Below are 25,364 nucleotides of genomic sequence, written 5' to 3' on the forward strand. Positions count from 1 at the left end.
AGGCTTACGTGTGAGTTATCTATCCTTTGGAGGCTGCTTCTAATCTTACGATTCTAGACATTAATGGTTATTTGCCTTATATTTTTATTGCCCACCTCTAAAGGACCACATGCAGTATAATTACTAAAGGCTCTTTTCATCGGGAAATTTACATGTTTAATAACCTCTCCACAAGTGATTGTGAATACCCCCGGCCTGCACAACCAAAGCTCAGCAGTGGGCTTGAAGGGACCCCTCTGAGGACAGCATCCTAGGGCCTCAGAGATCAGACAGGGAATCTGCTATGTGGTCAACAAGTTCAGTCTGCATCTACTCAGCCTGCCAGGTTGTCATAGCATAGTTAAAAAGTAGGGTCATTCTGCTCTGGCTGGTGTGGGTCAGTGGTTAGAACACTACCCTTCACACCAAAGGGTCTCAGGTTCGATTCCTGGTCAAGGGCACTTACCTGGGTTGCAGGTTCAATCCTCATTCCCAGTCAGGGCACAGGCAGGAAGCAACCAATAGATGTGTGTCTCTCACACTGATGTTTCTCTCTCTCTCCCCATTCCTCCATCCCTTCCACCCTCGCTAAAAGAATCCATAGAGCCCGCTGTGGCTCAGTGGTTGAGCATCGACCTATGAACCAGGAGGTCACTGGTCGATTCCCAGTCAGGGCACATGCCTAGGTTTCAGGCTCGATCCCCAGTAGAGGTGTGCAGGAGGCAGCCGATCAATGATTCTCTCTCATCGTTAATGTTTCTATCTCTCTATCCCTCTCCCTTCCTCTCTGAAATCAATAAAAAATATTTGTAAAAGAACCAATAGAAAAAATATCCCTGGGTGAGGATTAACAACAACAAAAGTAGTCATTCTGAGATGCCCCTCTTTGTTCCCTGAGCATCACAGAGCTTCCCTGGGTGTGAGCGGAGGTTCTCAGAGAGGTCTGCAGCTGTGTCACTCTCAGGGTCTAAGGAGGAATCACTTTGTTGGCACAGCCCCTTCTCTCTGGTGAGGCAGGAAGGCTCATTGTTGGTGACAGGCAGAGGACAGCAAGACCCTCAGTGCCCCAAAGCTGTGTTCCTCTAGCTGCAGGAGGAAAACTGCAGGATACAGCTAATGCCTTTGTGGTTTGTCCATTTTATTCAATCTTCGATATTTAAACTCATATTTTTACATTAAAGCAAACGTGCATGCATTATATCACAGAGTGAAAAATTTACCAGAGCTTTTGAAAGAAAATGAGAGATTTCAAAGAATTTTCTTCCCTGGTAAAGTTCTGGCAGAAGCTCCAGAACGCCAGGGAAATAAATGCATTTACATTCCTCCACTGAAATGTAGCTTAGAGCCGCGCATGCCACAGAGCTTTCTGGGATCATGGAAATGTTTTAGAGAAACACACGTGCTGTTGAGCGCTTAAGAGGTGAGAAGTGAGACTGAGGAACTGGATTTTTTAATTGTATTCCATTTAAATTTATTTAATTAATTTACATTTAAATAGCCACATGTGCCTAGTGGCTACTGCATTGGACAGGTTTCATGGAAAAGTTTACATTTTACTCCCAATTTCTCCTGAGAGAAGTCTTTGGGAATTTAAGAAGACAGGAAATAGAGCAGAGCTTGAGGCTTCTGAAACAGTTCCCAGCCCTCTTCGCCCCTCCCCTCCCCCAACACACACACTCACCCCTTCTGTGTGGACCTGAGTGAGGAGGAAGAGCCCTGCTTGGTGAGGGGAGGGGAGAGCCACAATGACAGTGGTGAAAAGTAAGAGTGTGGAGGTCTGAGAACCCATCCTGGTGTCCTGTGGTCCTCTGGTGATCCGAGGAATCCTGTGGGTCCTCATGTTTAAGCGCATCTTATAGAAGTGGAAACTGAGACTTGGGGCTGGAAATATTGATTGTGCCAGGGACTCTGTGAGGGAAGTGGAAGCAGCCCTCACAGCCTCCAGCTATGTGGGATGGTTCCTGTAATGAACCTGGGTCCTTCTCAGGGGAGGGTGGTGGATTGCTCTCCACTGGCCTGCAAGGCTGTTCAGATTTCAAAGCCAGACAATACCCTTATTTGACCATGTGTATTGTATGATTTACAAATGCCCCTCTGATCTAGGAATTTCTGTGATAGCAACTCATGAGGAAATGTTAATAATGTTCTATTAGTCCTTACCGGTTTGGCTCAGAGGATAGAGCATCAGCCTGCGGACTGAAAGGTCCCAGGTTTGATTCTGATCAAGGGCATATACCTCAGTTGCAGGCTCAATCCTGGCCCTAGTCTGGGTGCGTACAGCAGGCAACCAATTGATATGTCTCTCTCACATCAATGTTTCTTTCTCTCTGTCTCTTCCCCTCCCTTCCACTCTCTCTAAAATTCAATGGAAAAATATCCTCACGTGAGGATTAATAAATAAAAGTTCTATTAAGTGGAAAAAAGACACAAAATTATATATATATTTACATATAATATATTTTTACACATATAATGTTATATACTATATCATATAGTTATAATATATAACAATCATTATATGTATTATATACATATATTATAATACATATTATATATATAAGAGGTTTTTTAAATGCATTGCATGTCTATAACAAAAATTAGAAGAAAATATACTAAATATTAATAGTGACTATTTATGAGTGGTAGGATTATGAGCGATTTTAATTTTCTATTTTATATCTTTTCTACTTTGGAATTTTCCATTTTTCTTTAGTAGATATTATTTTTATACTTGAGAAAGCCAATATAACACCTTATTCATAAACACCAACACCTCCCTTATTAATCATGACTGAATATCTTGTATCATTGAAAACCCCCATTCTCTTCACTGTTGTGGATACATATCGGTGTACTTGGTCCTGCCCTTAGGAAGTGGGTATTCTGGAACACCTTGAAATTTTAATGTAAGTTTTCACTTTTCATGTAAGTTTTCTCTGAAGTAGGCCCTCCGTGGAGACAGGCACATTCCAGAGGCAATGCCAGTGGGCAAGAATCAAGGGTAGCCTGGCTGAGGAAGTCTTCTGGGAAGAGGCTGGTTAGAGACCCTTTCACGGACCAAGAACTGGGAGTTATTCTGGAGAGCAACAGTTATGATCAGAATGTACAGTCGTGTAGGCACCTCTGGGAGGAAAAAAATGGTGTCTTTTTCTAATTTACGAAAAGGCAACTTCTAGGCTACCAGTAGCCTTATGTGGACACCTTGGTCCCAGTGACTTGATCATATTCAGAGTGAAATCAAGTCCAGCAAACACATCAGGGCTATATGGGAAGTTGCCCTCACAAGAGCCTTCAGAAGTTGAGGCAAATGCCCGGATCTCCAGCACACCTACTTCTAACCACAGACAGGCAAATCCAGGCTCATCTCCTCCCTGGAATGACTTTCAGTTGAAGCTGTGGGCTTCAACCTTGTTGTGTTGTTTTTTTTAAAGCAATTGCCAGTGGAATTAGGTAAATACAACTTAGAATGAGCAGTGGTTTCTAAGGTGTTGAGAGAGCCCATTACCTAAGCGAGCCAACTCCCCCCAGTCCACTGACTGTCCACTGGCAGGATTCATTAAGAGCCGTGCTTTTTGTGGTCATGTGGTGCTCTCACTGAACACACCACTTTGCAGGCAAAACATGTAACTGTGCACTAGCTATCACCCAGCTTGCCACATCCTGTTATGTTGCATCCCATCAGCCTATAAGCCGTGATGGAGGCGAACACAACCTGGGGTGACATGCAGCACTTTGTAATGCATTGTAGCATTTAAATCTAAATCAGCCAAGTTGCACACATCAGCTTGGACACTAGATGCTTGTTATCCAGAGGAAGTGATCTAATGTGCCGAAAGTGCCGGCTGGGGGTATGACATGCAGCAAGGGAGAGCATCTGTGTCACTCTCCATCTGAGAGCCTAAGTTCATTCGCTACATTGAAGTATAAGTTTCCCACTGGTAAACTCCACTACCAGTGGGTCCTTGGGAGACAAGATCTGACAGATGAAAATATCTCAAACTTTTGGTAAGAGGATGGTACCTCTAAACTACTGTGGGATGGGTCATGCCCTGTGAGCAGATCTTCTTCCAGTATTGATGCTGATGAATCAAAGGATGCAACTGGTGCTGAAACTTACAGCAAGTAACTTACGAAGCATATGGCTGGATTCCCACTGTCACCTCAAGTCAGAATAATGCTAAATGACTTTATTGAAGTTTTAAACTTAAGAGCTTGTTATCATCAATTGTCCAAGCAATTGATTCCACGCATGAGACTTTTCAGCAGAACTTTGATGACAAATGATGAATAAATGAATGACCTGAGACTCTAAAGCCAAGTCTTCGCCATAGAGAAAGATTTGACAGCAGAACTCTATCGTCTTCTCCTCCTCCAGTTGCTGCCTGAAGGACTGGGACTGGTAGTTATGGGAAACCTGATGCTCTCCAAACCCAACTCAAAGATCGGTAAGGGAACTTAAGAACATAACAGCCCTCAAAAACTGAGAAGCTCTGGAGTTATGGCTCAAGCTGTCGGTTTCACAGGCTGGGAATCCTCATGGGTTCCTCTTAAGAAAATGTCAGAAGGGCCTTAAGACCTCCCAACCTGCCTTTAGATTACACATGCTTCCTATTATATCCTTTAAACAAATTCCATGCCCTGAGGTTCTCTTGGCCCAGCCAGAGAGGAAGGAAAGACTATATATTTTTTTTTTTCAGTAAGCAGACTTGGTACCTTCCAATGCATAAACCATCTATCCAGCAACTTGTTGATAAGTAGCAGGCACGGTACCATGGTGATGTCAGGTAATCCTTTAGCTTTCATACATCCATTAGTCTTCCCTGATGTGCCTAAATTCTTACCTTCCTACCTCTGTCAAGACTTGCACTTCAACAGGCACCCTTGATCACTTCTGTTTTCTCTCCACGTTAAATGTACCCTTCAACCAAACTGAGGAATAATGACTTACTTTCTGAAGAGTCACCTAAATTCAGAATCTTCATTTCTTTATTTTCCATTCACTCTGTATTCACTTATTTCTGGCTTCTGCTTCTATCATTCCCTTGAAATTATTTTCATTAAGGTCAACTATGATTTTTCTGTTGCTAATACTTGTACTAATCTCATTCATTTTTTTTCTTTTTTTAGAATTGACCACTCTCTCCTTCTTGAAAATGCTCTTTCTATTCTTCCTATTACAGTATGTTCTGTTTTTAATAAATCCATGTTGGTTTCTTTAAAATTATTTCAACATATAAATGAACAAAAAAATCATCTATCTTTGTATCATCAAAAAGTTAACTACTGCTAATATGTTTGATTCTCCTTTTTATTATTTTCTTTAGGGAAATCATGCCACCATTTCATAAAACAGTTACTTGCTCATGATATAAATTTAATTAATATGGAAATGTAAAAACATTAGAAATTTATAAATAGCTCAGATTTCTTCATCCTGAAGGTCTATTCTTTAGAATAACACAACCAAAACCTCTTTGTTATCCAAAGCATCTTTTTAAAATGCAAATGTGGAACTAGAAAAATAGATGGAAATACATTTTTTTAAAAATGAGCTCACATTATAGATGCTGTTTTAAATTTAAACTTAACTATATTTAATAGATGTGAAACAGAAGAATTCTTGAACTTGAAATAAATATTTCTTTCATTATAACAGAAACAATTTTCTAAAAGAGTCCTCCAAAGTTAAAAAGAGAATATGAAAAATATTAGGAGCCTAGAGTCATATTTATTTATATTTTAGACATCAGCATCCTCACAGTTCCTCTCAACTCCCTTCGCAACCTCCTGATTTGTGTTAGCTGCACTGCTGTTTTTTTATTGTCCATATTTGTAACTTTCACTTTAATTTATGCACATAATTCCCACAGTTGCTTGGAATCTGGCTTTGGTTCTATATTTGGCTCTATATTCAAATGTATTTAATGCTCACTACCATTTATCCTGGAATGTCCATTCCTGCATTCTTTATTTTGATTTATTTCAATGCAGGATTTTGTTGTTCACAGTTTTTTCAGAAGTGCTCATGGGTCTGTATACTTTGAGTTATTTACTTGATGCCTTCTTAGATAAAGTAATGTTCACAGGTCACACATTCCTTCCCTGAGAACTCATGTGGTGCTCCTCCTTTACTTTCTTCTAGCATTGAATGCTTTTGTGGGAAAGTCTGGAGCCAGCCTAGTTCCTTACTGGATGCATGAGAAGAATGTCTCTTTACCTGTGTTCATATCATTTACCTAGATTAGGTTACCATAGACAATACCTGATGTTCACTGGCCTGAGCAATGAAGTTAATGTTTATAAAGTGCCCAGCATAGGGGCTGACCCAGTATGGTCCACACACCAAAGCGGCCCACAGCCTGTGTTAGTAAACAGAGTTCTATTGGAACACGGCCATGACCATTCATTTCTGTATTGTCTGTGGCTACTTGTCTGCTGCAGAGGAAGAGTTGAGTAGTTATGACAGAGAACATATGGTCTGAAAACCTAAAATATTTACTATCTGTCTCTTTTCAGAAAGTGTTTGCCAACACCTGACCCAGACATAATCTTTCTCCCAAAATACACATTTACTCTTTTTTTATTATTATTAAATCAGAAAATGTGGCCATTGGAAGAAACTTTACACTGCAATTTATAATCTAACACCTGGTTTTCTGTAAGAAAATTTCCCATAAAATCTAGACATATGCCCCACCAACCTTTTGTTAGCCACCTCCAGAGAAGTTCACATGTACTCCATAATTTCCATACCACATGCTCTTATCTTTCAAAGATGAGCTCATATCTGTGTCCAGAGATCTATCTACAACTGAGGCAGAATGACGCTCCAATATAAATCTACATTCAGAAACTTGCCCTATTACCTTCATGGCACAAGATGGGCTAGGCCCAATTATAAATAGCCAGTCGATATCAACCACAGCATGAGGTTTGATGGGGAGGAGGGAAGTGAAACTGCTTCTGATTTGAGGACAGCCTGAAAAAAATGAAGCAAGTCTATTAAAAGTAATTTTGAAATGGTCTAGATTTTTTAAAAGTTTTACTGTAATGACTTTGAAATGCACTTGAGTGGGATTCATCTGATTCTTCCTCTTGGGGAACAGGCAGTTTCCTCTATAAGTAACACCTGTAGAGATCATTTCCTGCTCTGTGAACTGCCAACTATATTCACTATCTCTCATGTACCAATTTGTGGAGAGTGATGAGGGTGGCGAGATAGGAGAAAGGATTAATAGTCTGCTTTCTGATGACTGGGAATGTTGAGAATAGATTTTTAGCAGAGGGCAAAATAAGGAATCTCCACACTTTATGTGTGTTTGTACGTGGAAGATATTATCAATATATCAGCCTTTTAGATAGCCACTTGCCTTAGGTCAGTAAAAATTAGAGACAAATTTTATTTAACTCTGTGTTATCTACTCCTTGCAACTTGAGGTAGAGGTAGACTAGTTAATACAAAGTATATCTGGAGTGGGTACATATTTACAATATATATAAAAGGCTGATATATAGCTTGTTCTATTTTGTTCTCCATGGATAACAGAGCAGGCATATATAAACCTGAGAAATATTATGAACATACATCTGAGAGTCAACAGACCCAGCATGTGTTGCCTGAGGCAAGCTGCTTAACCTGCTCTTAGTTTCTTGATCTTCAAGATGGAGAAAATAGTAAGAGTCCATCTTAATCAAGCACTGACTATTTGCTAAGTATGATGCATGGATTATCTCACTCAATTATCACAACTCTTAATATACAAACTATTATTATGGGCCTGCAGGGGAGAGCAGTTGGGGGAGATCAGGCCTGCAGGGGAGGGCAGTTAGGGGTGACCAGGCCTGCAGGGGAGGGCAGTTAGGGGCAAACAGGCTGGCAGGGGAGCAGTTAGGCATCAATCAGGCTGGCAGGGGAGTGGTTAGAGGGTGATCAGGCTGGCAGGCAGAAGTGGTTAGGGGCAATCAGGAAGGCAGGCAGGTGAGCAGTTGGGAGCCAGCTGTCCTGGATTGTGAGAGGGATGTCCGACTGCCCGTTTAGGCCCGATCCTACCAGGATCAGGCCTAAATGGGCAGTCGGACATCCCTGGAGGGTCCCAGATTGGAGAGGGTGCAGGCTGGGCTGAGGGACACACACCCCCTTACACGAATTTCGTGCACCAGGCCTCTAGTCTATATATATAAAAGCCTAAGCGACCGAACGACCAGTTGTTATGACACACACTGACCACCAGGGGACATATGCTCAATGCAGGAGCTGCCCCCTGGTGGTCAGCGCACTCCCACAGAGGGAGCAATGCTCAGCCATCCCGGTGGCCCACCAGGCTGGCAGCAGCCACTCCTTCAGTAGTCCTACAGGTTCAATCTCTGGAGAACGGGCCAGGCACCAATGAGCAGCATCACCAGCAGGATCCCGACAGCGCTGCCGGCCTCCTGGAAGTCAATCTCAGGCACTGCAGCCACTCTCCCTCCATCCCAGATGTTCCACAAGGAAGAAAGGATATAAAAGCAGCCGCGAGGTGGCTCCCGACAACCAGCGCAAATGTCAGCAGGATGGATCTGGATCCCAGGCCGGCAAGAGCATCCCAACGCCCACTGGGAGAGCCAATCATGTCCTGCCCCATGCCCCCCAGACCCCACTCGTGCATAAATTCATGCACTGGGCCTCTAGTAATAATAATAAAATAATGATGATAATTATGATTAAAAAAAAAAAATCAAAGTGATTTAGAGAAGGTGTGATTAGAATCCCTGGAAGGGCTGCTGGCCCCAAGCAAACTGTTATCCTTATTGGAGAGAGGGCTTTCTTTACTTGTGCTTGATCCCACGTTGGGAGAAGACTATCTTTTACTGCCACAGTACTGATGGAGTTCAAAGCTGCTGAGCCATTATCATGGTTCTGGATTTGGGTTGTTGAGTATGGGACATGTGCTCACCCTTTATCTTTTGCCAGAGTCTCAAAGTCAGGGATGATCTTTGTGTATTCATGTGGGCTGCCAGGTGGAAATCAGGAATTGTTGCTTTTAGCTATGAAAGGCTTGGGAATGGGATCCACCTTGGCTAATGGGCATCAGTGGGAAAAGATGGGAGTATCCTCTTCTCAGAGTCTGGCCTGGGCTTCTGCCTCTTCTACAGCAGGCTCATGGTGGGAAGGAAGCTTGGGAGATAAATCAGAATCTGTGAGCTGAAGAAAGGGGACATGGAGAGGGCAGATAGTGAGAAGAGGTGAAATTTAGGTAGTAACAGTGAAAGGCATTGGCAAGAACTGTGAATCACAGAGAGATAAAAGTTGGGATGGGTTCACATGGTTAAGGAGATGAGTAGTATTTGGCAAAGACCAAAATAATTGAGAGCAGACACTTGAACAGATATTTGTACACCTGAGTTCATGTTAGCATTATTCACAATAGCTAACTTAAAAGAAAATGTTATAACTCTAAGATGTTTTATATCAACCTCATGGTAGCCACAAAGTAAAAACCTCTAGTAGATACACAAAAAATAAAGAGAAAGGAGTCAAGCATAACAGTAAAAAACCCACAATAGCCTAAAGCTCAAAACAATCCAAATGTTCACTGATGGATAAATGGATAAATAATATATGGTCCACCCATACAATGAAATGTTATTCAGCCTTAAAATAAAATGAAATTCTGATATATGCTACCACATGGATGAACCTTGAAGATGTTACACTAAATAAAAGAAGGCCAGTGGCTCTGTGCTTTTCTCCACCCCCTTCTTTCCCCAGGGGTGCTCTCTCTCTCTCTTTTCCAGAGCAAGCCCATACCTCCCCTTCCACTTTCCTCCTTCAAGGCACAAATCTCTCTCTCTCCTCCTCTTTCTCCTATGCTCCAAGGGCCCTTCTACTACCTCAGTAACTTTCTAAATAAAAATTTCCCTTATAATTTATTTTTTAAGGCAGACACAAAATGATAGATATTATATGATTCCACTTATACAGGGCACTAGAGTAGTCAAATTCATAAACAGAAAGTTGATTGGTGATTGTCAGGATATGGAGATATGGAGAATTATTGTTTAACTAGTAGCCCTGTGCACAAATCTGTGTGCCAGTAGCTCTCTGTGGGGCCTGGCCGCTCCACACCTGCTACCCAGAGGCCCTCCGTGGCTGGGGGGAACGCTTGCCTCATCGCTGCAGCAACGAAGCAAGCATTCCACCAGGCTGCTCACACTGCCTGCTCTCAGCGGCCACCCCCCTGGGACTGGGGGACTCTAGCAGGGCTGAGAGGACTGGGAGAGCCACCTTGTGGCTATGGCACTGCCATCTTTGTGACGGAGTGATGGTTAATTTGCATATTACCCTTTTATTAGATAGGATGGATACAGAGTTTCAATATGTGAAGATTAAAAAGTTCTGAAGATAGATGGTGGTGATGGTTGCAGAACAATGTGAGTGCACTTAATGTCACTGACCTGTATATTTAAAAATGACTAAAATGGTAAATTTTATGTTATATATATTTAACCATAATAAAAATAAAAAATAAGATATAAAGGAAATGTCATTTAAAAGGCGTGGGCAGCCCTAGCTGGTTTGGCTCAGTGGATAGAGCGTTGGCCTGCGAACTGAAGGGTCCCAGGTTCAATTCTGGTCAAGGGCACATACCTGGGTTGTGGGCTTGATCCCCAGTGGGGGACTTGCAGGAGGCAGCCGAACCATGATTCTCTCTCATCATGGATGTTTCTATCTCTCTCTCCCTCTTCCTTCCTCTCTGAAATCAATAAAAATATATTTAAAAAAAATAAAAGGCATGGGCAAATAAGAATGACATGACTTACAGTAGTTGCCTTCTAATGCACAGCTGTTGCATAGATTAATGTTTATATTTAGAGGTGGTGGCAGCTGGGGTGAAGAGGAAACTGGCTAAATGTGTATAACTTCCATCTCAGCCAATCCGAACTCATTGGTCAGAAATGAGGCCTATAATTTATTCCTGGGAGCTGCCACAAAATTTTGGGCAATCCCGCCCTCCTGCCAATCACTCTGCAGACATCCATGGTGCCCCAGGGGAAATCTGATGGAGGTGTCATCACCAGGATTCCTGATGACTAGAGCTGGCAAGATTCGATCAGCAGGAAAGTAGGTCAATGGAGAAGTCATTTGCTGGCTTGTGAAGACTTCAGCTGGGGTGTAGAAGGGCAGGCTGTGCTGCTGACTGATTCAGGGCATGAGTGCCTTCATGTGCACAGGGGTGAAGGTCGTTAATATCCCGAGCTTGCACAGGGCCCTCTGGAAGCCAAACAGCATGACTCTCATTGACTCTGGCAGACTCCCCAGTGCTGGCAAATCGAGGCATCATGGGACTCTAGTCTCCCTACGATTAAACAGATAATTAAGAAATAAGAACATATTTTTTCAATGTAAATTGATAGATGCTGGTTGGTAATGTTAGCATCAGGAATAAATTGAGCAGTAATCTGCAAAGGATGTTATTGCTATTATACAAATAAAGATCTGTCTCCACAACCAATCAATTCAGTAGATATATACCAACAATCAAATTGTTAAAAATGACTTCTATGAATTACCCAGTGTTCCATCTGACGGTGCCAGAAGCAGCTGTGATACAATTTAGAGCTGATATGCCCGTACGTCGAGAGTGCTTTTTCATTCTGATGTTTTTTGTTCTCTTCTAAGCAGCGTAGTAGAGCCCACAGCTCTGCTTAATGCACCCCTGTGAAAACAAGGTGTATTTCACTCCACGGGTTAGCAAAGTCATTTTAACAAAAACACTCAGGAATATATACATTTACTATGGGAAGAATAATTCAATTTTCTTTCTATTATTTCAGCTACAAGGTTGAAGTGTTCTTAATTCTTCATTAAGCCCTCTGGCTTGTGAGGAAGTTGCTGTTTTTTTATGGGCTGCCATACCTCTTTCAAATGAATGTGGAAAAGACCCACAAAGGGATAGTTATAATCACGCATTTTTCAGTCTTGTCAAACAGCCATTTCAAGAAAATCAGAGCGATTCAGTGCCCTTTCTTGATACCTGCAGCACTTGAAGAGGTCTGTCCAAACTTTGATTGTCTGTTAATGCCTAATCACCAAGCCACAGGATCTGCTGGTGGCCTTTTTCCCCCTTTGCATATTCATGTCAGCTGAAAGCAGTTAAATACTGGTGAAACTGAGAGCAATTTTCCCAGTTGGGAGCCCAGACACAACAGGAATCTACCTTTAAGAAAACACTTCCAAACTTAGCTCTTACTTTGAAGTTTGTCTAGAAATCTTAGACATGGTTAACTCCAGACACAATTAACAGTGAGGGCAAAACATCAACTGTAGCCACTGGTCTTCTAATGAGTGTTAGGTTCTTTCCTCCAAAAAGGGGGACCAGGAACAAGTCAATGCAAATAAACATGGTCCCTGCCCTCAGATAACTTACAATATAGTGCGGCAATGGCTACAAAATTGAATAGTTTGGGAATAACTAAGGTGATACAAACTAGGGGGAGTTCCATGACACAGATCTGCTTCGGGAGAGCAAGTTCCTATTTCTCCCCCAAATGGAGGTAGACAAGCTCTACACAGGGCATTGTGGAGGGTGAAAAAGTAGCCACCTCCTTGTGTTGAGTTCAATGATCTAAAAGTCTAGTTGAGGAAGAAGCTTAAAGTGATGGGTCATATAATAAGGTGAGAGAAATAGAGTTCAGGTGCAGGGAGAGGCTAGGAGTAGTTGAGGAAGGCTGGGGTTAGTGACAGGTTTGGAGAGGCATCATTGAGACATATTAAGTTTGACGTGGAAATGATATGCCCAGAAATCAACTGAAGTCTGAGTCTGAAACTTGGGAGAAAAATCAAGAATAAGGGGTGGGGTGCAGGGTGGAGGGGGCGGGGTGGTCAATGGGGAAAAACAGGGGAACATCTGTAATACTTTCAACAATAAAGATAAATTTTAAAAAATAATAATGAAAAAGAAAAGTAAAAAAAGATATAAATGTAGAAGTCCTGTTTTTATGGAATATTGCTAAGGTATATTGTAGAATGTTCTGAAAGTTTTGTTTTTCATACTCAAAAATACTTCATTTCTTCCTCGACAACTATTTATCCTGAAACTCTCAAGGAAAAATCCCCATGTTTTATTACCATTTTCAATGTAAAAGTTTTGGTAACTCCTAATTGATCCTTTTACTATAGATTTTTTTTGAGTGTACCTCCAGATTTCCTGTCTATTCTTCTCCATGAGGTTGACCTCTGTGGACTGCTTGCATCATTGTGCCCTCTGGCTGCCAAATGGTTTGGCCAATGGGAGACCCTGGTGAAAGATAAGAGTCAGGAGGAGAGTGAGGTCAAGATGTCCATTCCCCATGGACCCCTCTTTGCTTAGTCATGAGGAGTTTGCTGCCTCTCTCTGTATAGCTACTTGCTTTAGGTTTCAGTAACCACTCCCCATCCCTGCCAGTCTGGCCTAGAGGTGCTGACAGCTCTCTGATGTTAGCTTGTGGGGAGTAACATCATCCTTTGTTAGTGTCCCTAAACCCAGGCTATACTTTTGTAAATAATGCATTTTTTTAAGCTTTATTAATTTTGTCAAACTTTATTACTTTATTAAAGTATTCTCAATTAGTGTCTTTTTGCTGACATGACTCTGATAGAGTCCTCTACAAATATTGGTTGATTGACTGGTTAATTGATATTATTTGATCTTGGTTCTAATATAACTTCCTTTAAAAAATTCTGTGACATTGTAATGGTCTTTAGGTTGATTTCTTTTTATGAATGAGAATGCTTAAGGTAGTTTTTCTGAACTTAAATATTTATCAATAGGAAAATAGTTAAATAAATTATAGCCCATCCTATATAATAAAAGTGTAGTGTGCAAATTGTCCCCTCGGTTGGGAGTTGTCTGGGAATTTGACCAGGGATTGGGGCCAGCTGGGGTAAGGAAGGGAGGCCCTGGCCGGTGGCAGCAGCAGACGGTTGGGGGAAGGCAGGGAGGCCCTGGCCGGGAGAGGCAGCAGGTAGCTGGGGGAAGGGAGGGAGTACCTGTCCAGCAGCTGGCAGCCGCTAAGGACCCTACCAGTGCACAAATTTTGTGGACTGGGCCTCTAGTCTATAATAATAGAAGTGTAATATGCTAATTAGACTGAACAGCTGAACAACCTTCCAGATGTCATTCTGGATGAAGCCGCAGCAGGGGGGCTGAGGCAGAGGCGTTTAGGGGTGATCAACAGGCAGGTGAGTGGTTAGAGGCGATTAGGCAGGCAGGCGGAGTGGTTAGGGGTGATCAGGTAGGCAGGCAGGCAGGCAAACGGTTAGGAGCCAGTGGTCCCGGATTGTGAGAGGGATGTCCGACTGCTGGTTTAGGCCCGATCCCGCAGGGACTGGCAGTCGGACATCCCGTAAGGGGTCCAGGATTGCGAAAGGGTGCAGGCCAGGCTGAATGACACATCCCCCATGCATGAATTTTGTGCACTGGACCTCTAGTATCTATATAAGTTACAAAGAATGAGACAGTTTTACAGGTATGGACATGGAAGTATCTCCAAGATATATTAAGTGGGGGTAAAAATCAAGCAATAGGAAAAAATAGACTCAGTCTATCCCCATTTATGAAAATAATATTAAACAAAATAAAACTAACATTTCAAATGAACCTTTGATCCTTCGAACTTGAGTCCTAAACTTTTCCTTTGCCTCATCTCCTACTTTATTCCTGCCACAACCTTACATTTCAGCTACAGTGTACAGTAGCTAAGCTAGAGTAGACATTCAATGGTTATTGGATGAATGAATGAATTATAATTTTCAAACATGCCCTTAACTTTCCACCCCCCCCCATCTTTATTGAGGTATAATTGACAAATAAAAATTACATATATTTAAAGTAGACAACTTGATGTTATACATACACAATGTGAATTAATTGCTACAATCAAACTAATTAGCATATCCATCACCTCACATGTTTACCTCTTTCCATTCCTTTTCTTTTGTGTGTGTGTGTGTGTGTGTGTGTATGGTGAAAACATTTAAGATCTGCCCTCTTAGCAAATTTCAAGTATACAAACATTATTGTTAACTGTATTTATTCTGAACTTTCAAGATTTCATCATTGTAGTAGTTCATACTGTTTCAGCTTCTAGGAATGCCATTAACATTTCCTTTACCTGTTGTAATTAGAGTAGTCCTCCAGCATCTGCTCCAAATGCCCCCTTATCTGTGATGTCTTCCCAAACACCTCAAGCTAGAATTTCCTGCCCTCCTCTGCCATTCTATAGCAACTTGTAAGTTTATCTAAACCAGGGGTGGGCAAACTTTTTGACTCGAGGGCCACAATGGGTTCTTAAACTGGACCGCAGGGCCGGAACAAAAGCATGGATGGAGTGTTTGTGTGAACTAATATAAATTCAAAGTAAAGGAGCGGAGGGGAGAGCAAGAGAACCCTCCACTCTTTCGGCTCCGGGGCCGGATAGAACAGCCAAACGGCCGGATTCCGCCCGCAGGCTGTAGTTTGCCCACGGCTGATCTAAACCCTTAAGACACCTTGCTTTGTACTAAGATCCCAACTTAAGATTCTAAGATCTTTGAGAGAACTTTAGCAATTTTGTATTCCTAATACCTAGCATAGCAACTCACACACATTAGGCACTCCATAACCGATTGGGGTACTGTCTTGAATTAAATCTAATTGATTGTTAGGGTCTGATGGACCAGGTCTTGCTGTCTATTATGGATCCTTAATTGAATGTTTCCCATATTGATTAATCTAATTATGAAATTAAGCATCATCATATTTTAAATAATTTATTCAAAAACTTCAGGTAATTTAAATCTAAGATAAAAAGCGGATGGTGAAAGTAAGAGTGTAAGTAGAAAAAGTGGGGGGTTTTTGTTGGATATTACAGTCAACATAGAGAAGGTAAGGGCCTCAAGCAAAGATCCGTCCTGGCCAATGTGGGAATAAGCAAGAGAGGAGAAGTTGGCACATACTTGGGGAACCTCCTCCCCCTCCTCCCTTCTCTCTAGGGGAACTAGCATATTTTCCCATTTACTTTAGCAGCAGTTACCCCCCATGGATTTCCCAGTGAATCAGAAACCGCCTCTGCACAGACCCATAACCCACAGCTTGTAAGTAATTCTCAAATCTAATTTATTAAAAACTCATTTATTTTCAACAACACCAGATTTCTGATTAATTCCCAGCACCGTGGGTTATTTAATGCAGTGGGTTTCATTGTCATTTGTGATTTCCCAAAGTGCTTGACTGATAGAAGCTATTGTGGGCTTAGTCTGTCAGCATATTGTTCCCTTGTCAAATGACAACAAAAACACCTTATTGATGAAAGTGCTAGATGTCTCTTAAATAAGGCAGAAATGCAGTATGGTGCTGAAGACCCACAGGTGTTCAGCATTCACCAGGGAAATTGAAAATCATACTGAAATGTATGGCAGACGTTCCTGTCTCTATTCCACCTAAAACGTCTGGCAGAGTACATGCTTGTGTTTTCTCAGCTAATGTCAAAGAAGAAAGAAGTTTATTTTCATTTTTCCTTTTTATGAGGGTGATGAAATGCAGTGAGGCAGATTCAGAACCATAAGTCATCTTCCAATGAAACTGACCTTATCTTCCGTTTGTTTTTTTTAAATTTCAGAACATTAAAAACTGATTTAAATCTTTGAGGAGGCCCAGCCAGTGTGGCTCAGTGGTTAAGTGTGGACATCCGTGAACCAAGAGGTCACTGGTTCAATTCCTGGTCAGGACACATGCCTGGATTGCAGGCTCAATCCCCAGTAGGAGGCATGCAGAAGGCAGCCAATAGTTGTTTCTATCTCTCTATCCCTCTCCCTTCCTCTCTCTCTAAAATTAATAAAAACATATTTTAAATGAGTAAATAAATCTTTGAGGAGTGTAACCCTTAGAAGACAAGATATAATCATAAAGGCTCAAAAGAAATAAAAAGTTTTGTGTCGCTAACCTTCCACACTAAATAGAAATCCTCCTTATCCACTCCCTGAGTGTCCCCCGGACTGAGATGACTCCTCCAGCCTACCCACAGATACCAGCTAGGGATTGGGAATTAGGTATCAAAGTTATGTCCATAAAGGGGGAAGAAGCAGGTGTTCCACATATTAGCAATGCACTTTCACAATTTGCTCTACTCAGTTGCTAAAATGTGGCAAATCTCCCCTATAAACCTTCCATTAGTGTCTTTGGTCCTTTATCTCTGTATTTCTAGATAGACAAGGATCCTTGATGGAGGAGAAGTGGCCACTAAATGGAAAACCCAATCTGCTCTCATTTTTCAAACATGAAGATAATCAGATCTTTCTCTTCTAGACGGCTCCTTCCACAGCCCTCATGACCATAGTGCTGAGATTTGGATTAGCTTCTGTGCCAAATGTTTCCCTTTAGCATGGTGTCTAACAGCTGGACTGTTGTGCTGCTCATGAAATGTTCACTGTCAAAGAGATTATGTACCACCTTGAACAGCTTAGAGGACACATACTGTGTAAAACTAAGAGTGAGAAGTCAAGAGTCTGAGAAGAAAGCATAATGCAGATAAGTCTCCCAACTCTGTTCCATCACCTCTACTTGCCTCCCTGGTGGAAAGTCTAAAAGGGCAAACGAGGGGATCAGGATCCCGAGTTCTTCAGATTGTGCTTCCCTGGGTCCTGGATTATATACTAACAAGCCCACTCAGGCGCAATTTCTCAGCTACAGATACAGCTCTGCTGACAATGGCCATGTTTACTGACACTCTGTTGTCAGACAAGTGAACCCTTTGAGGTATTTTCCAAAGAGAAGTTTATAGTAATTTATCTACAAATATCTGCATGCAAGAACGTGTACTTACTAAAAGACTAAATTGAGAATTAATGCGATTTCAGTGCCCTTTACAAAGATATGTTGTTGTTTTTTGAATCTCCACTTTTCACTAAGATTACCTGAGGTAAAAAGCGAATATATTAAGATGGTGAGGAGGATATGGGGAATGAACACTTTTATATTATTGTGTATAAACTAGTGAGAACTGTATGGAGGGCAATTTGAGACTATCTAACAAAATGAAAATGTGCTATTAGAGATGTCCAAGTTTAAGATGGCAGAGTAAAGTTTTTTCTGCCCCCTTCTCCTCGGAAATCACCCAAAATCAACAAGGATAATGAGAAACAAAATGCAATTCCCTAGTCCACAAAATCAGGAAATATTTACAACCTCACACTATAATATATGAAATGGAATGAAATAGTTAAAATGGTTTTGCAGAGTGGAGGAAGCCTGATAATCGGTTCACAATAGGATTTTTAAGACATCTAATACCTCAGAAGGCATGTGTGAGAGAAGCGGCTAAAAGTGGGGAGATTTGTTAAAAGTCTAAATAAGGAACAGTGAGAACCCCTCAAAGCCTCATCCAGCCTGCACAGCCAGGTAACTATCTTTCAAGATTCTGTACCAAGAAGAAGTCAAGTCAGAGAAGCTTCAAACTCAGGGACACCAGCCCAGTAGAAGGCAGGGAATAGGCACTAGTCTTAAAAAAAAAAGTTATGTGTAAAATGAATGGAGAGACCCCACTTTCTACCCATGCAAAGCTGCCAGAACACTAGGTACCAGCCTTATTGTGTGGCCTCCTCCTTCCCCACAGCCCTCTACCCAAAGAAAGTAAAGTAAATTATAGAATTCTTCTCTGCAATAACTGGATGTCCCAGAGAAAAGGCCTAGAGATAGAGATACCTATAATTGTGAATTCCACCAATGAAAACCAAGCAGTTTGTTATATTTCACTAACTTACACTGAAACCAGCAAGTTCGGCTCTTTAATATAGTAGCTCCCTTTAAAATATGAACTGACAACCAAGAATCTCATCTGAGGAAATCTTCCATTATGAAAGACACACACACAAACACACACAGAGACACATACACACATCACACATACCACGCACACACACCACACACAAACACACACAGAGACACATACACACATCACACATACCACACACACACCACACACAAACACACACATCATACATAGCACATATACACACATTACACACAAACATGCACACATCATACATAACACATGCACACACACATCACACACAAACACACACATCACACATACCACACACACACAAGCACAAAGGTGGGAGGAAGGAACTAGGAAGAAACAGAGACAAGGTAGGTAACAAAAACATTATCTTCAAAAAATAAATATAATTTATATTCTTAGAAATAAGAAAAATAAAATACCTATGGGAAAAGAATGGGAACTATAAAAAGAATAATCAGAGAAAAGAAGCTCTTGAAAATTAAAAATATTACAGCAAAAATTTTATTTTATTTTATTTATTTTATTTTATTTTTTTTACTAAGGGGGAGCTTAAAGAAATATCTCTTAGAAAGTATAACAAAAAGACATGGAGATAAATCATAAGAGAAAATTAGAGGTTGAAACAAAGAGATCCAATATCTGATTAATGGATATACAAAAAGAGAGAACAAAGAGAATCATGGGGAGGGAATTATCAAAGAAATAATACAAGAAAATTGTAGGATATGAGTCTCCAGATTGAAAGAGCCCCAAAATGTCAATACAAAGAATGAAAAAGACCCACACCAAAGGATAGCATTGTAAAACTTCAATAGATCAGGAATAAAGGGCCTATGCCTTTTAGAGATGTTTTAAAAGTCATATACAGAAGATCAGAAATCAGAATGGCAATGGACTTCTCAACAGCATTCTTGAAAGTTAGAGGACAGCAGGGACTGTTTTTGTAATACTGGACAGCTAACCTCGTACATTTGAGGTGAGTCATCGGGAAAAATGAATATCTTAAAGTTTCATAAAAAAGTGCATCACACTTTGAAAAATCAACTTTACCGACAGGAATTTATTCTGTAGGTGTACTCACACTGAAGTGCATTAATATCATTAACCAAGTGAGCCCTAATTAGTCTAAATAAAGTTTTATTAGAACACAGCCTCATCATTTATACACTCTCAGTGGCTGCTTTCACTACATTGGCAGAATTGAATAATCTTGACAGGGACTGTGTGGCCTCCAAAGCCTAAAATTTTCTTTTGGTCCTTAACAGACAAAAGTTGCTGACCCCTGGTCTAAGCCAGTGTGTGCCTCAGAATTACCTGAAGGACATATTAAATAAAACACAGACTGCTGTGTCTACCACTAGAGTTTCCAATTCAGCTGGTCTGGATCACGCCAAAGAATTTGCATTTCCAATTCTCTCAAGTAATCCTCAAATTACCCTATGTCGGCAACTACCTATTCTGTGTCCCTCTGAGCTGATAATTGCTCTGTCTACCATGCACTGAGCATTCTGCTGAGCACTAGGATTCAACTCACAGCTTTCCATTTTCCTTCTCATAAACCATTTAATCTTTCCTCCCAGGTGTTTGGAGGGAAAGCCATAGAAACTGGAAAAGACGTAGAAGGCCTGGGTTCAAGTTTCTATTCTACTATGTCCTTGGGTAAGGCAGTTTACCTCTCTGAAGCCCTGGAGATAATAAAATGCTCTCACCTACTTTACATGGCTGTTGTGAGAATTAAATGGAAAATTCTGTACAAACTATTCCCTCAATGCTAACATTTTATAAACTAAAGTTATATTGTTATGCATTAGTGTTAGTAACCTATTATATTGTAACATTGCTATTATTGTTAATCCTAGCAGTTCTAAGCAGTTGTTGCTATGAGTAGAGAGACAGGCTTTGCCCAGGAAGAATAAACCATTAATAAAATCCATCTCTGATTAAAAAGAAGGCCTTTCACCCATTAAGTAGCTTCAGACATTATTCTGCATTCAAAGGTAAATATTGTCTTCCTCCTTGGCAGGAAATAAGAGTGTGCCGCAGAGGTGAGTGGCACGGATAGATCCGACTTCCCAGACTGGAAGCTCAAAGCAAAGCCTGCCTGGGCCCCTGCCCAGAGCATCTCAGTCTCTGGGTTCCGTTCTCACTTAAAGCCAGCCCTCTGAGCCCCTCCAGGTGCTCCAGCACTTCTGCCGCATTGCTTCCGGGGAACCACCGCACCGAGAACACCTGCCCACACAGAAAAGCTCAAGGAACGACTGCCAGTCAGCTCCAAGCTACAAAAAGCTATTAGCTGATAATGACCCTTGGCACAGCCACCCGTTGGATTGGAAGTTGATGCAGAGCTCATTAATGTCGCCTCCAGCCCCCATCTCCCCAGAGCACCTGAGCTGATGTTTGCTGCCTGGCTGGTCTTCTGAATGTCTTTTCTCAAACCTCCCTGCTGTACTTCTTGGGGAGTTAGCCAGCGGTGGAGGCTGCCTAGCTGCTTTGTGTTTGCTCTTTAACTGTTATTTCAAGGTCAACTTAACTCACTGGCAGCCAAGCCCTAGATTACCCATCAGGCGGGCATAGGTCCTGGAGTCCTGATTCAAAGCACTGTGCTCACACGAGCTCTCCCCCGCCGCGCTCCCCTAGGTACAGACTCACTGGTTCCAGCAATTCCCACACCCAACTCACACAGATCTCAGGTGACTTCCTGAGAGCGAGCTCTTGGCTGATGCCAAGCAACTCACATCCCGACAGCATGTGTAAGAGGACTCAGAGCCCACAGGGCCATTGGCTGCCCTGGGAAACAGATGTTGTCTAGCCACATTAGAAAGGTTTGTGGCTCCAGAAATGAGAACGTAGATGGCTTCACCCTTTGGAGGAACTGAGAAGTTTGTTTATGGGTTTGCATTTGGAAACCTAAAGGCTGGGACACTCAGTCAGCTTGTGATTTATTTATTTTTAATCCTCACCTGAGGATATGTTTTTATTGATATGAGAGAGAGAGAGAGAGAGAGAGAGAGAGAAAGAGAGAGAGAGAGAGAGAAGAGAGAGAGGAGATCGGTTGCTCCTGTACTCGCCCCCACCAGCGATTGAACCTCATAACCTTTTGGTGTACAGACGATGTTCCAACCAACTGAGCCACTCAGCCAGGGCTGGCTTCTGATTTAATAGTGTGTGTTTCTCCTCTTGAAATAAGAGCTAAGTCTGGTCCCTGCTCTGCCACCAATTTACACTGGGATCTCTCATAAGTCACATTACCTCTGAGGGCCTAGGCTGCCTCCTCTAACAAAAATAAAAGAAAAGGTTGCATGACTCCTAAGGCTCCTCCAAGTACCATAGTTTTATGATTCTCTTGAACTCTAGGGATGGCATTCCTACCACCACCCCCCCAACACCCCTCACACCCCTACACACAAACACACACACTCACAGAGAATGCAAATAAATGTTTAATATGAATGCAAGCAAAATGTAATAAAGAAGGTAAATTTGCTGCCCCAAATTTGCATAATGTCTTTTCAAGCCAAGCAGAAATGGCATTTGGATTCTTTGCTGTTTTGAATTATCTGCACCACCGCACCCCTGCATTTGTGCAGATAATTGGAAGGTGACTACATAGAGGAAAGATACACAGTTGTCGCATATGGATCACATCACAGTAGCATTTCTCAGAGTTTGGGTTAATGTGATTAATTCAGTTGGCGGAGGCCAAGGAAAAACATGAGTCAGATCTCTATAGTTCTATAGAGAGAAAAATATCTTTTCAGATGTCCCTAATTGTACCCCTAATCATAAAAGGAATAAAGAGGGTAAAAAAATGTGTGTGCTCCCTAAATTCTGAATCGGTAGACTCTTGCCTTCATGAATTTGGGTTTGTGATTAGACTCACTCCAAAAGCAGGTAAGGTGATTCGTCATTTTATTGAGGCATGAGTTTGGATCACCTGTGCCGGGTGACATGTGACAGGAACGAGGCACATAGATGGTGACGGCACCTATCCAGTCACCAAGCAGCCAGTCAGCATCTCAGCTTTGTCCTTATAGGCAGCAACTCACATGGCTGTAAAGAAGTGGTTTCACTCTGACACTTCAATAAAGCTAGAAAGGCTGTCAGCGTGTCTGTGAAGATATGCAAAGAACGTACGTGATTTGGAATACAACCAGAAGAAAGCCTAACACCTGTACAAATGTTCCCATTCACTTGAATTCAGAGACGTGAGCAGGTCCTTGTGGTGAAGGTCTTGCGTCCACTAAAGTAGAAACAAGAAGCTGCCTCAGGAGCTTAAAGGGGGTGGTTTTTAGGAAATACAACCAATTACTACTCGACAAAGCAGATAGTAAAGAAATGAAACATATTGCCCCTGAAGGCAATATAGGATGAAAATAGAAATAGGCTCAAAAATTACCTTGGATAAACTCAAACTTATACGTCTATGACAGAGGGTTTCCTTTGTAATAGGTAAGCTCAGCACACTTGACACTTGACGGAGAAGACATCCTTACTCCCACTCTGAGACGCTGCTGCTGCTACTGTTGCTATTATCCTTCATTTACTGAATGCTAGGCAATTACGAAAAAGTTTATATACACTATCTTATTTAATTCTCACAGGTCCACTGTATTAAGTATACCTGTAACTGTCACAGGTGGTGACAGACACAGGATGAAGGCCAACAAGCTGAGGATACAGAGCAAAAATGTATACAGACTTGGGCCCCAGAATCAATACCAGACATCACTCACCTATAGATAGATTTCTTCCTCTTTTTAAAACATATTTTCATTGAAGCATAATGTACATACAGAGAAGACACCAAACATAAGAGTACAGCTCAAAAAATCTCACAAAATGTTCGTACACAAGAAAGCAGAACCCAGATCAAGAACAGAACGTGACCAGCATCCCAATGTCCTCCCACACCATATCCTCTTTCATTCTTTACCTCCACAAGGATAACCCCTTCCTGCTTCTGATACCAGTGATTAATTTGGCCCGATTTTATACTTTATATAAATGAGACTCTACAGTGTGAATTATTTGGTGTCTTATCTTATTCACTCAATATTATGTTTGTGAGATATTTTCCCTATTTGTATATGTACTTGTGGTTCATTTGCTTTCATTACCTTATGGTATCCATATGTGAATAGATCACAATTTATTGATTCTACCTTGGTGAGCATTTGTACTATCCAGTTTTGGGTTATTATCCAAGAACATTCTTAAACAATCTAATAACAAGCACATTTCTGTTGGGTATATACCTAAGAGTAGAATTGCTGGGTCTTAGAAGATGCACAGCTAAACCGTTTTCCAAAGTGGTTGTACCAGACATCGTTTCATGTGAAAAAAAAAAGCTGTATTTGGTAAACGTAATATAAGGTGGGTTTTCAGTAATTTGCAACTGAATGCATTCCTAACCAATAGAGCTTTCTTGGTGTTTTAAAATATTTTTTAATTAAGTTGAAAATCAATTAAATAGTTTCAGTTCAAACAAATATCACTTGGAAACAACATAAAAACTACATTGCTAGCTTATTTTAAAATATTAAAAGATCCCACAAGATAGAACACATTTCTGTATGGAAATAATAGGCTGGACTTGGAAATCATAATTGTCAACACTTATACAGTGCTCAATATATGCCAGAAACATTCTAAGTGCTTTAGCTATATTATCTCATTTAGTTTCCCCAACAATCCTCCAGGGCAGATATTGGTGATATTCCCATTTTACAGAAAGGGAACTGAGACACAGAGAGATCAGATATTCAGCCTGTGACCACAGAGTAAGAAATGGTGGAACCAGGACTTGAACTCAGACTGTTTGGTTCCAGAATCTGAACTCTTAACCACTACACACCACCATTAGAAGGTCATGCATGTTCCAGTTCACCAGTCTTCCCCATCACTTTACCATCTAAGATCCACTTCTGTTCTCATTTAAGTCAACCTGCCAGGGCTCTGTAGACATTTGAATTTGCAATCTTTGCATTACGTATTTTGTGAGGGAAAGAAAACCCAGCCTATTAATTCAGAATTCTCCCCTTAACCTCCCAGGATACTTATCACACCATGAAATTACTAACCCCTGGAATTTAAAATAATTCCATACATTTACCCAGGTGCAATCATTTTGCAATTCTTACCATCATTCATTATAGTAAATTACCCACATCCTTAAAATTCCTGTGGACTTTAAAGAACTATTTTCTTTTAGTCAATAGTTTAACAAACAATTGTGTTACTATACGCTAACTTCAGCACTTTTTGGCAGGCTCTTTAGGCCTGGAAGCTCAAAGATGCTGACAGAATGAGGCAAAGGGAAGTATTAAGAGGCATGGGAGCAGCCAGCAAAACGGTGCAGAGTGAAGTGATAGGATTTGGAGGAAAGCAGAAGTCATCAGAGAAGAGAAAATTACCTGAGCAGAGACAAGTTATCTAGAAGAGTCTTGAAAGCAGGCAGCAAGTGCTGAGGGGAATATTTTCACTTAGTTTGAAAGCTCTGAGAGAAGAGAAAAGAAGATAGGGCATGAGTAACACACCATTTGGGTGGATAAGTAACTGAGAAATTCATTTTCCAATTGGAATTGGAG

This window comes from Plecotus auritus (genome assembly GCF_963455305.1).
Source record: "Plecotus auritus genome assembly, chromosome: 4".
NCBI classification, from domain to species: Eukaryota; Metazoa; Chordata; class Mammalia; order Chiroptera; family Vespertilionidae; genus Plecotus; species Plecotus auritus.